This window comes from Gasterosteus aculeatus, chromosome 1, assembly GCF_964276395.1.
Source record: "Gasterosteus aculeatus chromosome 1, fGasAcu3.hap1.1, whole genome shotgun sequence".
In the NCBI taxonomy this organism is placed as follows: domain Eukaryota; kingdom Metazoa; phylum Chordata; class Actinopteri; order Perciformes; family Gasterosteidae; genus Gasterosteus; species Gasterosteus aculeatus.
This window is the reverse complement of record NC_135688.1, coordinates 30,594,909-30,609,529: the sequence shown is the minus strand read 5'-3', so window position 1 is coordinate 30,609,529 and position 14,621 is coordinate 30,594,909. Positions and strand designations below refer to the sequence as shown.

Sequence of the window (14,621 nt, the reverse complement as noted above, 5' to 3'; positions counted from 1 at the left end):
ATCGACCGGGAGCTGAATGGTAAAAACAACAGCTGAACTGTTCTCGGTGCTGCAAGAAAATGTAAAAAGCAGTGAACTGACTAGTTTAGATTAACATAGTGTGTGTGGAGCTAAACAACTGCTGTTTATTCTTTTATTGACTTATTTGTGTATTTATTCATGCTTCTATTTATTTATACCTAAGTCATGTCCTGTCTCCCGCTTTGACCCTGCCTGAAGACGAGTAAAGAACTTGCGTTTCTCTTTCCAAGTTGTGCTTTTGGGTTCATGTACCTGTCGTATCAGCATGAATGGATCTGATTGGCTGGTGCCTGTGACGTCGTATCGGCATGAATGGATCTGATTGGCTGGTGCCTGTGACGTCGTATCGGCATGAATGGATCTGATTGGCTGGTGCCTGTGACGTCGTATCGGCATGAATGGATCTGATTGGCTGGTGCCTGTGACGTCGTATCGGCATGAATGGATCTGATTGGCTGGTGCCTGTGATGTCGTATCGGCATGAATGGATCTGATTGGCTGGTGCCTGTGACGTCGTATCGGCATGAATGGATCTGATTGGCTGGTGCCTGTGACGTCGTATCGGCATGAATGGATCTGATTGGCTGGTGCCTGTGACGTCGTATCGGCATGAATGGATCTGATTGGCTGGTGCCTGTGACGTCGTATCGGCATGAATGGATCTGATTGGCTGGTGCCTGTGACGTCATATCGGCATGAATGGATCTGATTGGCTGGTGCCTGTGACGTCGTATCGGCATGAGAGGAGCTGTGAGGGAACCGGTGTCCAGCTTGACAGCTGCTGTGGGACTGAAAGACAACGTCTCCTCCATCAATGTATCCGTTGCTACAACATGTTGGTGTCACGGCGTATGTTCTCGGGGGTTCGATTGACAATCCTTTTTATTTTCGTGTGTGAAAAGGCAGCGAGGTCTCCCGGCGTCTCGCTCGCCCGTTCCGCCGCTCTCTCTCTCTCCCGATCGCCCTTTCTGCACTTTAAAATAACAACACAAGCATCATCATACAATCAGCTCAGCTGAGGCCAATTGCCTCCACCTGGCACCGGTCCGTGAGCCACTCCCCCTCTGTCTCCCCCTCTCTCTCCCCCTCTCTCTCCCCCTGCAGACGAGCCAAAACCAAGCCCGCCACCACAGTTGGATTCATGTTAATGTGTATTTAAAGACAATAAATACAATTCTGATTATCAAGACATCCTCTTCTCCAGAAGGCCCCACAGTCACTAGAGGTGGAGCAGGTGGAGGAGGCCAGGCTGTGGTGAGGGTCTTTATAAATCCTCCCACTGCTTTTAAATACAAGTTTATGCTTTTCAAAAGTTTATTTGTACATGAAGGCCTCTGTGTGTTGAGGTACGACAAACAGTGCAGAACCTGTTTGACAGTCTGAGAACAACGAGTCTGGGATCATCTGACACTTTGAGCCTTTGCTCCAAAGCCTTTGAGTTGGAATGACGTGTTGACAGGATAATTGAAGCAGCTCATCATGAGGGGAATTCAAGTGGAGGAGGAAGTGATCATCAGGTGAACTTTGAGGAAATATGTTGAAATGCTGCTTCAGCATTCCAGTAGCACAGACTGGAAGGAATCTTTTAACCACGTTGCTTAACAGCACCTGAAAGGAAAAGAGGCAGCTCAGTGTGAAAGAATCTGGTGGAGGAGGATTGATTGACAGACTGATGGTGCCAAAGAAGATCAATCACACCGACACTCTGATCACCACACATTCAAACATTTCACCTGAATTAGTTCCTCCTTGAGAATAACAACACGTCCTTTCCAATTAAGCGTTATTGGAGTGTCTGACAGGTCATTTGTCACAGACCTGTTATAAATCACCTGATGCTCTCAGGTTCAAGGCCACCAGGACAGAATGCTGAGGAACCAGTTCAATAGAATCCAGGTTTACCTCCGTAACCCCACGTCTCTGCTCTGATGTCAAAGTTACATCGGTCTTCTGGGCGTGAAGAGAAGCAGCAGTATAAAGGACGGAGACGGAGACGCAGCAGGCACATCTTCCTGAGAGACTTCACTGATCTCCATCTTCAGAGCTCCGTCTCCCTGCTGCTCCACCCGACCTCCACAAGGTAAGAGCAGCTGCATCCTCTTCCTCTCTGCCCGACTTCATATCGACCAAATGCTCATCGCTGTTATTATTTAGGATCTTTTAATTCCTTGATTCTGCACCAAATGTTCCGTGGTTTAGCTCCACCCGTGTGGAGTAAACTCCAGTCAGTGTGATCTCAGAAGCTTTGAGTGTTCCTCTCCAAATAGAAGGAACCCTTCAGCACCAGTAATACTTTGTGTTTCCTCATCCCGTCCTGGGCCTCATCTAACAGCTCACATGGAGCCTTTTGTACTCGTACTAACTCGGTGAAGGAGCTTCCCTCTAAGGAGTCCACTCAGGCTCCATGTGGTGGCTTTAGAGACAACAAGGAGCCTTTTGAGAAGCAGGATCCTCCACACTGTCCCTCACACTGTGTGCATGGAGGGACTAAAGAGTGTTTCTCCTGTCTCTACATGAAGAGTCTCTCCACCTGTTCCTGCCTCTTCTCCACCATGAAGACAGGTGCTCTGCTCCTCCTGCTGGCAGGTGAATACTGAAACGTATTCGCTTGTGTTTCACTGAAACGTCTTCTACCTACTTGTGAATTGTTAAAACGTATTTTCTTTCTTCTTGAATCGATTAGTAATTCATTAGAGGGACGAACTGGGTCACTATGAGCACAGCTTATTAGAATAAAGATCTTTAGTAGTTCTAGTCGGGGTCAAAGATTGATGTCTGATCATGTGATGCTGAGGTCTCCACTGAAATGTCCTTAAGTTGAACATGAACGTCAGGAAGGAGATCCATGTTCTAGACTGGTCCCTCAGTCCCACAGTTTAACCTTGATGTGTCACATGTCCTTTTAGTTGCTGACTGCGAAGGTCGGGACCCTGACTGTGGATTCATGGACTATTAGAGACAGAATATCGTACTTTGATGTGAGCTCCTGCAGGCACTCAGGTGAGCCAATCAGGTCTCCATATAAAGGGAGGGGGGCTCTTCAGGGCTCCTCTGATAAATGTGATCTCTTAACATGTCAGTTATTTCTGTCTCTTAAAGCTCGTATCAAACTCCTTCTCAAACCTCCTGTCCCCTCCCAGGTGTCCCTTTACGATACGGTGAGAAGATATCGGACCCAGAGAACTGTTCCACTTTACTCTGTAGTACGTCTGCAGTCCTCAGTTCTGTCAGTTCATGTGAACCCGGAGACGTTTGCCTCGGCAACAACACGTGAATATGTTCTTTTTATATTTGTATGAAGTGTGAATGAAGGTTTGACTGATTTATATGAAGTGCTCCACGTGGACTGAAAGACACCTGAAGCCTCTCAGACTTGTGGAGGAGATGAAGACGTCCTGGTTAAATGTCTCAAATTATTGTTCAGTTAGAACCTGCTGCTTGACTTAAAACCGGACTACAATATTTACCGAACTGGCCCATCTGAAGTCCCTTTGGATAAAAGCGTCAGCTAAACAACATGTAATGTAATATAATATGACACTGTCTTGTCTTTTATAATTAATAAGCTGTCACTGATGCAATTTCAAAGTTGGAGTTTGGTGCCATCTTGTGGTTGACACGGTATTACATAGACCATTCATAAAATCCTGGGAAAGCATTTTTCAGCTTTCTTTAGGTAAATAACCCACGATTAAGAACAAAAAAATGTTAAAATAAATGTTTTGAAAACAAAAGTCCAAAATATGTATGGTGAGATAAATATTTTGAAAAAGGGTCATAGAAGGGAATAGTACGGTGGCCCTGAAACGCTAAACACAACGGAAAATAGGAAAACACAAGGACATTAACTTCTTACGGAAAGGGTAGGGCCTTATGGCAGAGGACGGACCCTTCTGATTGGACAGACGGACTGTCTTTTAACCCTCTTAATCCGAAGCCTTTCGCCGGCGACGGAAGGTGACATGGAGGATTGAAATGACCGTGACTCCTTCACTATTTGCACAAACGGATTCTGAAAGCTGAGAAATGGGTGCCGCGCACACTATGGCCGACACGGCCGATTCCTTGGCGTGAGGAGTTGGATGTGTGTCTCGCTCAATGCGTGACACTTCACGTCCTCTATCATTTCCTGTTAAAAGACAGACAGTCCCCCTGTCCAATCAGAAGGGTCCGTCCTCTGCTATAAGGCCCTACCCTTTCCGTAAGAGGTTAATGTTGTTGTGTTTTCCTATTTGCCGTTGTGTTTCGCACTTCAGGGCCACCGTAGAATAGGGTCAAAAAGTATAAATGTCACAGATAGATATAAACTTTATTAATCCCCAAGGGGAGATTTGTGTGCAATAGCAGCAGTACAGTAAATAAAGTGAGAATGACAAATGCACAATATATACACAGTAAATAAAATAAATTAGAATAGCAGAGCAAACAATGAGTTAAGTGAAAGGAGGATGTATGGTGGAATATGTATTTAATTAAATTTGAAAATTAAGTTAAGACAGTGTTGTAGTTCAAGTTCAAGTAAACAAGGATTTAGCCAGAGGTTTTTTGTTGTGTTCTGTTGTAAAGTCTTATTGCCGTTGGCAGGAATGTTTTCCTGTGTCTGTCCTTTTGACAGCGGAGCAAAATGTGGGAAAAAAGTTGAAGGTTACAATATGTACAGTGAAGCTAATCAAATGCAGTCACCTTTGGTGATTTTGCACCTGTGTGCTGAGAAAGGACATTTTCTCAACCTTCAGGGGAGATTTAACTGTTCAGTCGAGGGCAAATACCAGTGAGTACTGTCAAGAAAACATAAAAATGATCATAGTGAAGCCTGCTGAATAATGTATGTCTAAAGAGAAATGTTGACGAGGAAGTCACCTAAGCTTGCAAGTATTAAAGGTCTCTATGGTCCATGGTTATTTGTTGGGTATATTTGTGGTAAAGATCATGCTTAAACATAGACGGATGTGCATTAGAGGTCACTCTCGCTCACTAAAAAGTGCACGGACATGTCTTCACGTGGCTTCTGAGGAGGCCAATGTCGAGCTGTTGAATATCTTTCTCGCCCAGTCGTCAAGTTGTTTAGTTGTGTGACAACATTGTCTGCGCTTTGCAAAAGCACGACGCCAACGCCGGGGCTTTGAGAACGAACTGCTGTCTCAGCGGATGCCATTTTATTTCTTTAAAAAAGAATTGCTTTACTTATGTCTGCAGTAAAGGCATGAAGCATAAGGTATAGGCTAGCAACAGCGAAGCTAATTATTAGCTCAAATTATTATATCAATATTATATTGGAATATCAATATTATATGAATGTGATGGAGGATATAATTAATCTATTAAACTTTTAAATATCAATTGACAAGATTGAAGTGCAAACATTACATTATGCATGACAGTATTACCCAGACGGGCCCCTCGTGGTGTAATGACGTCACTATTTAGCGCAGGTTGACGGGCGTCACAGATGACGCGTCCAAGATGGCCGACTGTTTGTGTAGCTGCTCCATAAAAACGTTGGATGGCTAAAAACGAGACTGGCTGGTGAGTTATGATGTCGAACGGGGGCTGAATGGCGAAAACAACAACAAAACCACTTACAAACAAACGTGAACACTTGTGGCGGCGTCCATTGTGGTCTAATTAAGCCCGATAAGATGTTTGGTTTCTATCCGTCCTGAGCGGTTTCTGGGGCCGTGACCGCTACCTGCCGTAGAGACATCGGAGTCTAAATCGTCTTCGTGTTTTCCGAGTCATATTTAACCGTAAATCAAAGCGGTCCGTATTGGTCAAATGAAGTCTGTGAATATCTTGTCAACTTTCAATACGGATCGATTTTACGAGGTAGGATAAGCGCTGGCTGCTTTAAAGTTCGGTACAGTTGGCAAGATATTCACAGGTTCAGACTCGGCGGTTGAATAGATCGAATCCTGAAGTCACCCGAACGGACCGACCTGCGAGCCGGACGCATCGGTCTCAATGTGCGGCCAAAGCGCCGGTGATGCTGGTAGATGATGGTTGTAGCTGGTTGTCGGTGTCGTTTGTGTTTTCACAGCCTTTTATCATCATTTCGACTTTCTATCCCCTTTCTGTAGCGCAGAAACAGGCTTCTATAGTTGTGTGAATGCATCACTCCAACCAATCCAAAGACGGGGTTTGTAACCAATCAGATGTACAGATCCCGGTGGCTGGCTCCGCCCCCTTACTGTCAAAAGCGTTTGATACAGTGTGACGGCCGGCGCATGCGCGTGCCTCTGCGTCGTTGCGTCGACGCACTGGTTTCACTTCCTGGTTCTAAAAGTCTTGCGCGTGTTGCAGAGCGATTCACCGCCAGAACAACAGGCGGAGAGACGCGTTTTGTTGAGGACGACCTAGAGAGTCACGTCTATTTATTTATTTGTTTGTTTATTTATCATAGACTTTATTGCCCCGTGCATCCACACTGCTGCTTTTCACCGCGGACACATTTGTCCCGTATTTTCCTCCACAACTGTGTGCGCCTCTCGACCGTTGCGGCGAGCCTGGTGCGCTGCGGGAGGCTGCGTCGCTAGACAAATGGGTCGAGACACGCAGGGACACGCAGGGACACGCCAGGGGGTCTTGCGTCTGCGTCGCTCTGAAAACGCAGAAGCATAAACTAGGCTTTTGATTTACGCGCGCGCGGTAACCCAATTTGCGCCCTCGGATTTTGACAGTGACACCATTTATTTTCTCCATGACGTATTTTGTGTGTTTTCAAAAATAAATTTACATTTTTGACCTGACGTCAATGAAGCTACCTGTCCCCGTCACCACCTGGCAGTTCATGTATTCCCCACATTTCTGTACTTGTTTAGATTCTTACTGATATTCTGGCCAAAGTCCTTTTCCCCTTTCTATTATTACGATGACTTTAAACTTCATCCAGGGACGTGGGCGGTCCGGCTCTTCCTAAATCATTTGTTGTTATTGGGCAACATTCATAAGATATCATGAATAAGAAGACGGATTGATGCATCTTGGAGGTTTCATCCTTTCTTCCTGCATTACGCACTCTTCACTCAGAAGGGACGGATCTCTGAGCTTTACAACCAGATCATTGTCACAATAATCACCTTTCGCACTAAATGGGAAAGTGACTGGAGTTTGAACCCAACAGAGAATTGGTCAGTCTCAAACAATGTAAACGTCCCCTCAGAGGAAGTTTCATATTAGCGTTGACCACTAAATGAGACGCATGTGGTCATTTTTACTGATTTATCCGGCCGTCTCCCCTCAGAACAGGTCATAATAAATATATATAATCATAGGGAGAAGTACATAAGATGGAATAGTAACATGAAATAAGTACATAGTATAAAGCGATGGCAAAAGGCTACAATATGGACACTGAAGCTCATTAAAGGAGAAGTTAGTCTCATCATTAAAGGTTTCTGGACAACGCCACCTAAACTCTGGTCACATGTCCTCGTGTTTCTGCATAACCCCCTGGGTCCACTTCTCTGGAACAACCAGTGGGGACAACGCCCCCACTGCTACCTCCACGGCAGCGCTCTCAAGACCTGGCAGCGGTGGGAATTGAACCCGCTAGCAGTTACAGAGGTTTTGGTCCCTGCACTCAGCACTACGCCACCAGTCCTGCTCGCACTTCACAGCCTTTATTTCTCCTATTTAACCTTGAGAATGTGAGTTAAACCTCAAAAGTCTTTTGAATCCAAAGACTCAATAGCTGGGTTTGAACCAGCAACCTCCAGGTAAAGGGTCAGCAGCTCTTCTGCTGAGCTACTTCACCACACACACTCGTCATGTGTTCCTTTCTCATATTTAACCTTCAGATGTAAAACCTCCTCAAACCTCAGAACTCTTTCAAAGCACGAGGCGGCTTGAACCCACAACCTCAGACAGCAGTTTGCGGCCCTCCATTTGTTCAGCCACATGCTTCTTATCGTCTCGGTATCTCGTTTTAGAGCTTGGGATCTCAAACCGTTTCTAACACCTGCAGCTTGAATCCTTCTGAGAGAGCGGCGCTGAACCGTGGACCTTCCACCCTTCAGCCCTCCTGCCGTCGCTCTGCACTATTCCACCTCACACCCGTTGACGCTTTGGACCTCCTGGACCTCGGAGGTTGTGCGACGCGTCGATCTGTACCGACTTTTGAGAAGCGTTGTGTGGATGAACTCGTCCCTCTGGACTAACCGGGGCCGACAGAGAGGCAGCTGCTTGTGTTTGTGTGTAGTACGAGTGTTTGTTTGTGTGAGCTCCAGTGTTTATCCATCAACTTTGTTGTGTGTGTGTGTGTGTGTGTGTGTCAGTTGTCATGGTCCAGTCAGGTCGGAGTATCCTGAAGACACTGTCAGGCAGCATTGGTTTCCTCTCTCGGGATCCTGTAACACAGCCGACCCCCCGAGTTGCGTTACCTTGTCATTTTGCGACACGCATCAGAGTGAAGACGAGCTGGAAATAGCCGCCGCTCGGCGACCTTGAACTCTGACAGGAGATGACGGGAGCGCTCAAACACACACACACACACACACACACACACACACACACACACTGTGCACAGGTCCGTGCACGGACAGAAGGTTATTTTTGTGGAACTAATGTTAGAGATTTATAGAGGTAGAATTTTTATTTAGTTTTGCTTTCTACAACTCAAAAAACACACAGTGAAAGAAGAAACCTGAAAAGATTGAAAACCTTTAAGTAAGAAATTAGACTTTTAAGACAAACATGCAAGAAGCAATAAAAGTAAATCAAAAGAGCTGAAAGAGCAGAAACATTTCTTGTTTCACTGATTAGTATTTCCTGCAGTCACTTCCTCTCGGGGGCCACTAGAGGGCAGAAGAGCACTAGGAAACGCATGAATCCACCTCAATCCTAAACCGCAAGCACGCACATGACCTTTGACCCCGACCGGGTGGACTTCAAACTTTTGCATATTTAACGGACTCGGCGATAAGAATAATTTGAACCGGAATTTAAAAAAACAGGAAGCAAAGACAAATAATGTCGGCCTCCAATAGTGTATTATTGTTGTAATGTGGAATGTGACGAGTTCACATCCTTTAGAACAAGTTTTAGAACAAAAAGCTCACTTATCGCTAAAAGCAGAAGATGAGACGCATTCACATGGAGTCGCTTCCTTCAATAAATCTCAGTTATTCTACTCAAACTATGTGAAGGAATTGAGAAATTATTCAAGTCATGTAAATGGGAAAAAGAAAACAAAAGACCGTCGTCTAAATAAACGAATAAAAGACACATACATGGGAAACACTCGGCTGCTGTCCAGGCCTTTTATTGTGAAAAGACATGAATTTAAGTTGGTATACGCTGACTTCGTCAAGGTTAAAAAGAGTAATAAACTTTACAATTTTGCATCAGTGTTTTTGGAATAATAACAATAATAAATGAATAATCTCCTGCACTGGGCGTTCTGGTCGATGACTTTATTCACGCTGTAAACGCTAAAAGAAACGTCCCCTAAAAAGGGGAATAATACAAAATATGATTCCACCAAGGAGAATTATTTTATTGTTTTTAAGTCTTGGTACCAGTTCTGTTTGTTATTTGTAGAAAATTCATTTTCTTTGCTGCCTGTTTTTTGTGCAGAAAAAAAGATCTATTTGACAGCCGGACACAGCTGGGAGGAACCGGAGCACCGTCCAACATCTGGAGGAGAGCCTGAAACCAGGAGAGAGGAGGTTGTCAGAGCAGCACACTAACATCAGGAGTGACACGCACAAAGACACACACACACGAGCAGAGAGAGAGAGTGCAGAGGGCGAGTTGGGCGAGCTAGCGCTCCTCTCTCTCTCAAAGCTGCGTGGTCAGTTACGGATTCCTGAGGGACGCCATCGACACACGCGTGTGTGTGTGTGTGTGTGAGAAATTAATCATTTTGCAATTTTAACATGAAAAAGAAGTGACAAAAAATGTCATGTTGCCTCGAACAACATAAAATCTCTGCTTCAAAAAAACCAACTGTTTCCTTCCATAGAATGAGATGATGAATAAACAGGTTTACTGTCCTTTCTATGTTTTGTACACTTTTTCTGTATAGATTTTTAAGTATTATGTATTTTCTACTACGTATCCTCAGCTTTTTCTTTCTTTTAATCCAACGCAATGTGACACTTTATAACAAACATGAAATGATTAATTGATAAAATAAGAAAAAAAAAAGAAGATATTTTGACTTGTTGATGGAGCTGGAACCTGACTCATAATGTGATACATATATATATATATTATATGTACACGTGCGTTTTTATATATATATACCCTCTTTTACACCGTTATTTGGTACATTTGGGACTTTTCAAATACATTTAAAGATTATTCATCAAATCAATTATACAAATTCTGAATAGATTTATTTAATAATATTTATTGCTTTCCTTGCCTGGTGCAAAACTTTCTTTATTTTCTTAAATAATTAAAACCTCATATCAGCTTTTTAACATAAAATAATTAACAATTACATTTTACTATTTGAACTAAAATCCATCTTTAGCTCTAGTCTTTGCTCTTCTATCCGCCCATCATTCGGTATTGATTACTGATTGCTGCTGATCCACTTGAAGCTAAACGGACCGTATTCAGTAACTGGAGCACGTGACTGAAGGCGGAGATCCTCTCCCTTTGTGATCGGCTCTGTAGGTTTGAGCTTGGATTCATTTACAGTCACTCTCTCACGCTGTTGTTCGCCCACGTTTTAATTGTGTGTCGCAGCTGCAGCTTGTGCGTTTTGCATTTGTAATAAAACTACTTTTCCTTCCTCTGAGCTCTTAGTTTCAGTTTCTGCTTCGCCTTCTTCTGGCTCCAACAACTTTGTTCCATTTCTCATTCTCTGGCATAATTACGGCTTCATCGCTGCTCGGCGCGCTGTAGATATTTCTCTCGGCTTCCTTTTTTTGTCTTTTTTGGTTTGGCTCTCATTAATAATTCACACGGAGAGAGAAAGGGGAAATTTTAGCGCAATTTGCAGCAGCTGAATCCCTGTTATTGTTTTGCAGAGAGAGAGAACCTCGGACGGAGGCTTTGTAGTCCTGAATGTAATTTGGCTGCGTCTCTCTGACGGGCCACACATCATTAGGGAGGTGAACGAGGTGGGGGGGTCGAGGGGGGACCGGCCCCTCAAACACGCTGTCCTCATCCGTCTCCCCAAACCCCAGACGCTCCGTCTGTCCTTGATGCTCTTACATGCTGTTTGTTCATACTTGCGCCTCGTGATTGTCCGTGTTTTATTCCGTTTGTTTGCGTTCGATCGGGCGCACGCTGAATTATTCAGAGCGGGCCGAGCCGCTCGCAGAGGAAAGACGACAAAGACGGCGGGGAACTTCTGTTCTGGACGCTTCTCCTGTCAGACCTGCCGTTTGCCGAAGGAGCTTATTTTGGGGGCGTCCTGTATCTGCTGTGGCGGCCTGAGGCCTGTTGAGGGGGGGGGGGGGCAGCCGGCGCCATCAGGCCCTAAGCAGGAGGCAGGTTGAGCAGCTTAAAGTTAAGAGCGACGCAGAACAAGAATTCAACGAGTATCGATGAAGTCTGTATTTCTATTAGCGGACTCAAAGGTGTCATCTCTTCTCCGTCACGTCAGAGGACACTCAATGCATGTCGCTCTTAAACGCCTCACAGTTCATTCCAACATTTTTCTTTTCAGATCCCATCAAATTTGAAGAGACTTTATTTTCATTTAATTTCGTCCACATTTGTTGTTCGACTTTTGCACAAAACTTATTCAACTATTTCTTCCACGTTTCCTGAGAAAAATGGTTCATCAGGAGCAGTTTGCCTGTGAAGCAAACTCTACTTGCACGTGACTGAGTGTGTGTGTCTGTGTGTCTGTGTGTCTCTGTGTGTGTGTCTGTGTCTCTGTGTGTGTGTGTGTGTCTGTGTGTGTGTGTGTGTGTGTCTGTGTCTCTGTGTGTGTGTCTGTGTCTCTGTGTGTGTGTGTGTGTCTGTGTCTCTGTGTGTATGTCTGTGTCTCTGTGTGTGTGTGTGTGTCTGTGTCTCTGTGTGTATGTCTGTGTGTGTGTGTATCTGTGCGTGCGTGTGTGTGCGTGTGTGTGTGTGTGTGTGTGTGTGTGCGTATGTGTGCGTGCGTGCGTGCGTGTGTGTGTGTGTATCTGTGCGTGCGTGTGTGTGCGTGTGTGTGTGCGTATGTGTGTGTGCGCGCGTGTGTGTGTATGTGTGTGTGTGTGCGTATGTGTGTGTGTGTGCGTGCGTGCGTGCGTGCGTGTGTGTCTGTGTGTGCGTGTGTGTGTGTGTGTGTGTGAGACCAGGGCGTCGGGCTCGGAGGAACCGATCAGGAACCGATCAGCTCTCCTCTCCGTCTCAGTTCAGTGTCTCATGGCTGCGTCTTCGGGGCTCTTTAGCGTCGCGCTGCAGCCTCGTCTTTCTTCATCTGCGGCACCTTCAGGAAAAGATCTCAGAAGAAGCGCAGCTCCTTTCTGGCGTCCAGCCGCCGGGGGGAAGAGGAGATTGTCAGGACGCATTTCTCCTCTGCTCGCCAGCCATTCCTCAGGAGGGGTGTGTGTGTGTGTGTGTGTGTGTGTGTGGATAAACTGAGGGGAAGAAGAAAGAGGTGGTGCCCCCCCCCCCCCGGAGAACAATTCCACCTTAAGCTCCTTATTTGGAAATTACAGGAGTGTTTGTGTGTTGTTGTTGCCACCTTGCCCCCAACATGGCCGCAAACAAGCTCAAGTGAAACCACTGATGCCTGAGGAGGAGGAGGAGGAGGAGGAGGAGGAGGAGGAGGGGGGAGGAGGAGGGGGAGGAGGGGGAGGAGGAGGAGCCCGGCGGGCTGCTGTGTGGTGTCATCCTCTGCTAGCGCCTTTCCTTCGGCTGGAGGAGGTTTTGTGCAGGAGGAGGCGAGGCCGACGGGGCGTCCAGTCCCACGGCGTCTTGAAGGGGACCCATTTGGGGGACGGACCACGGGAAAGGTCGCGGGCAGAGCGCCAGCGCCAGTTCCAGGAGTGATCCCAACTCCAGAACGCAAGAGAGAGAGAAAGCGCCTCGTCGTGGTCCCGAAGACGAGAGACGTGCGAATCGGAGAGACGACTCGTCCTAAACCGCAGCTTTGTGACGCCCGACTTTCTCCCCAAACTATTCCTCCACACAACTAAACAGTCCAGGAAATAAATAATGAATCACACTTTTAAAAAATGTCTAAAAATGAAATACATGGTGACGTCATAGCTGCTGTTTGATGTCATTATCGAGTGCAGCGGATTAACTTTACATCTACAACAGTGGCAGTTTTATTGCATTTGTGACCCATTTACAGATTTATTAGAATATTAGTTTAGAGCGAAGTCATCAAAGCGCAAAGGGAGCGTAATAAACAGCCCAGTGTGCCGGGTGGAAAACGCACGCCAGCGCCGGCCTCCTCTCTGCCGCGGCCGATAAGGACGGGGGTCGACCCGCCGCTCGGCCAGGACGCCGCATGCGTCCCCAATCAAAAGTCCCATTAACCTGCAGCGCCGGGAGCTAATTGAGAGCGGCGGCGGCGGGCGAGATGTATCGCCGCGTCACTCCAGCCGCGTCCGACACATCTGTAATTATCTGGAGTAACAAGAGGAGGAGGAGGAGGAGGAGCTGCTGCTTCAGTGCAGGAAGATCACGTTTTTAAGCTCCAGGAGAACGAGCAAATCTTGAAGACGTCTGAATGTCCACACGTGGAGCCGCTCTGGTGTCTGGAGATCAGAGCTCATCGCCTTCTGTGTTTCTCTTATCGCCTCCAGGGAGGGGGGGGGGTTCTAATCTGTCCCCCCAGTACCCTTAAGCCCTGGTACGGCCACATAATCCCTCCACCCCAGCGAGGGGAGGCCATGTTTGTCAAAATGTGGCAAAGTGAACATGGAAATAGCCCCCGCCCCCTCCTCCCTCCTACTCCCCCTACTCCCCGTCCTCCCCCCCCGCATGGCTTAATACAGAATTAAAAATGTGTGCGATTCTGAACTGAAGATCTCTGAAGAGACGTAAACAAGTATGAAATGTGTCTGTGGGAACGGCCTTAAAAACTAAAATTATCAAAAATGGTGCAATGGAGCGGGGTTCCCTCCACAAAGGGAACCCCGCTCTTCCTCCTCCTCCTCCTCCTCCTCCGCCTCCTCCTCCTCTTCCTTCTCCTACTCTTCCCCCTCCTCCTCTTCCCCGTCCTCCTCTTCCTCCGCTTCCCCCTCCTCCTCCTCCTCTTCCTCCCCCTCCTCCTCCTCCTCCGTCTGATGGTGTCCCAGTATTTGCACCTTGTTATGAGTCGCTCTGCTCGTTAACTGCAGCATCGTTTGTCCCACTTTAAGGTCACGGACGCTCTCCATCAGGCCGCCGACAGACAGACAGACAGACAGACAGAGGGACGGACGGAGAGACAGACAGGCGGAGGGACAGACAGAGAGACAGACAGACAGAGGGACGGACGGACAGACAAAGGGACGGACAGACAGAGGGACGGACAGACAGACAGACAGAGGGACAGACAGAGGGACGGACAGACAGAGGGACGGACAGACAGTCATGTGTTATTTCATGTTAAGTGAGTAAGTGAGTAGGAAGTTAGAGTTCATCGAAGATTTTGTAGTTTAGAGTCCCGCAACGTTTGAGACAAAAAATGGCCGCTCGACTGCTGCAGTCATCCA

General features: G+C 46.6%; 1 long non-coding RNA gene across 1 annotated transcript; it reads left to right on the top strand.

Moving 5' to 3' along the window:
• Positions 1-1,458: 1,458 nt before the first annotated feature.
• Positions 1,459-10,012, top strand: LOC120828838 (uncharacterized). Its single transcript, XR_005713599.2, has 5 exons — positions 1,459-2,101; positions 2,541-2,607; positions 2,928-3,021; positions 3,162-3,291; positions 9,595-10,012. It is a non-coding gene; the product is annotated as an uncharacterized LOC120828838 (long non-coding RNA).
• Positions 10,013-14,621: the final 4,609 nt, after the last annotated feature.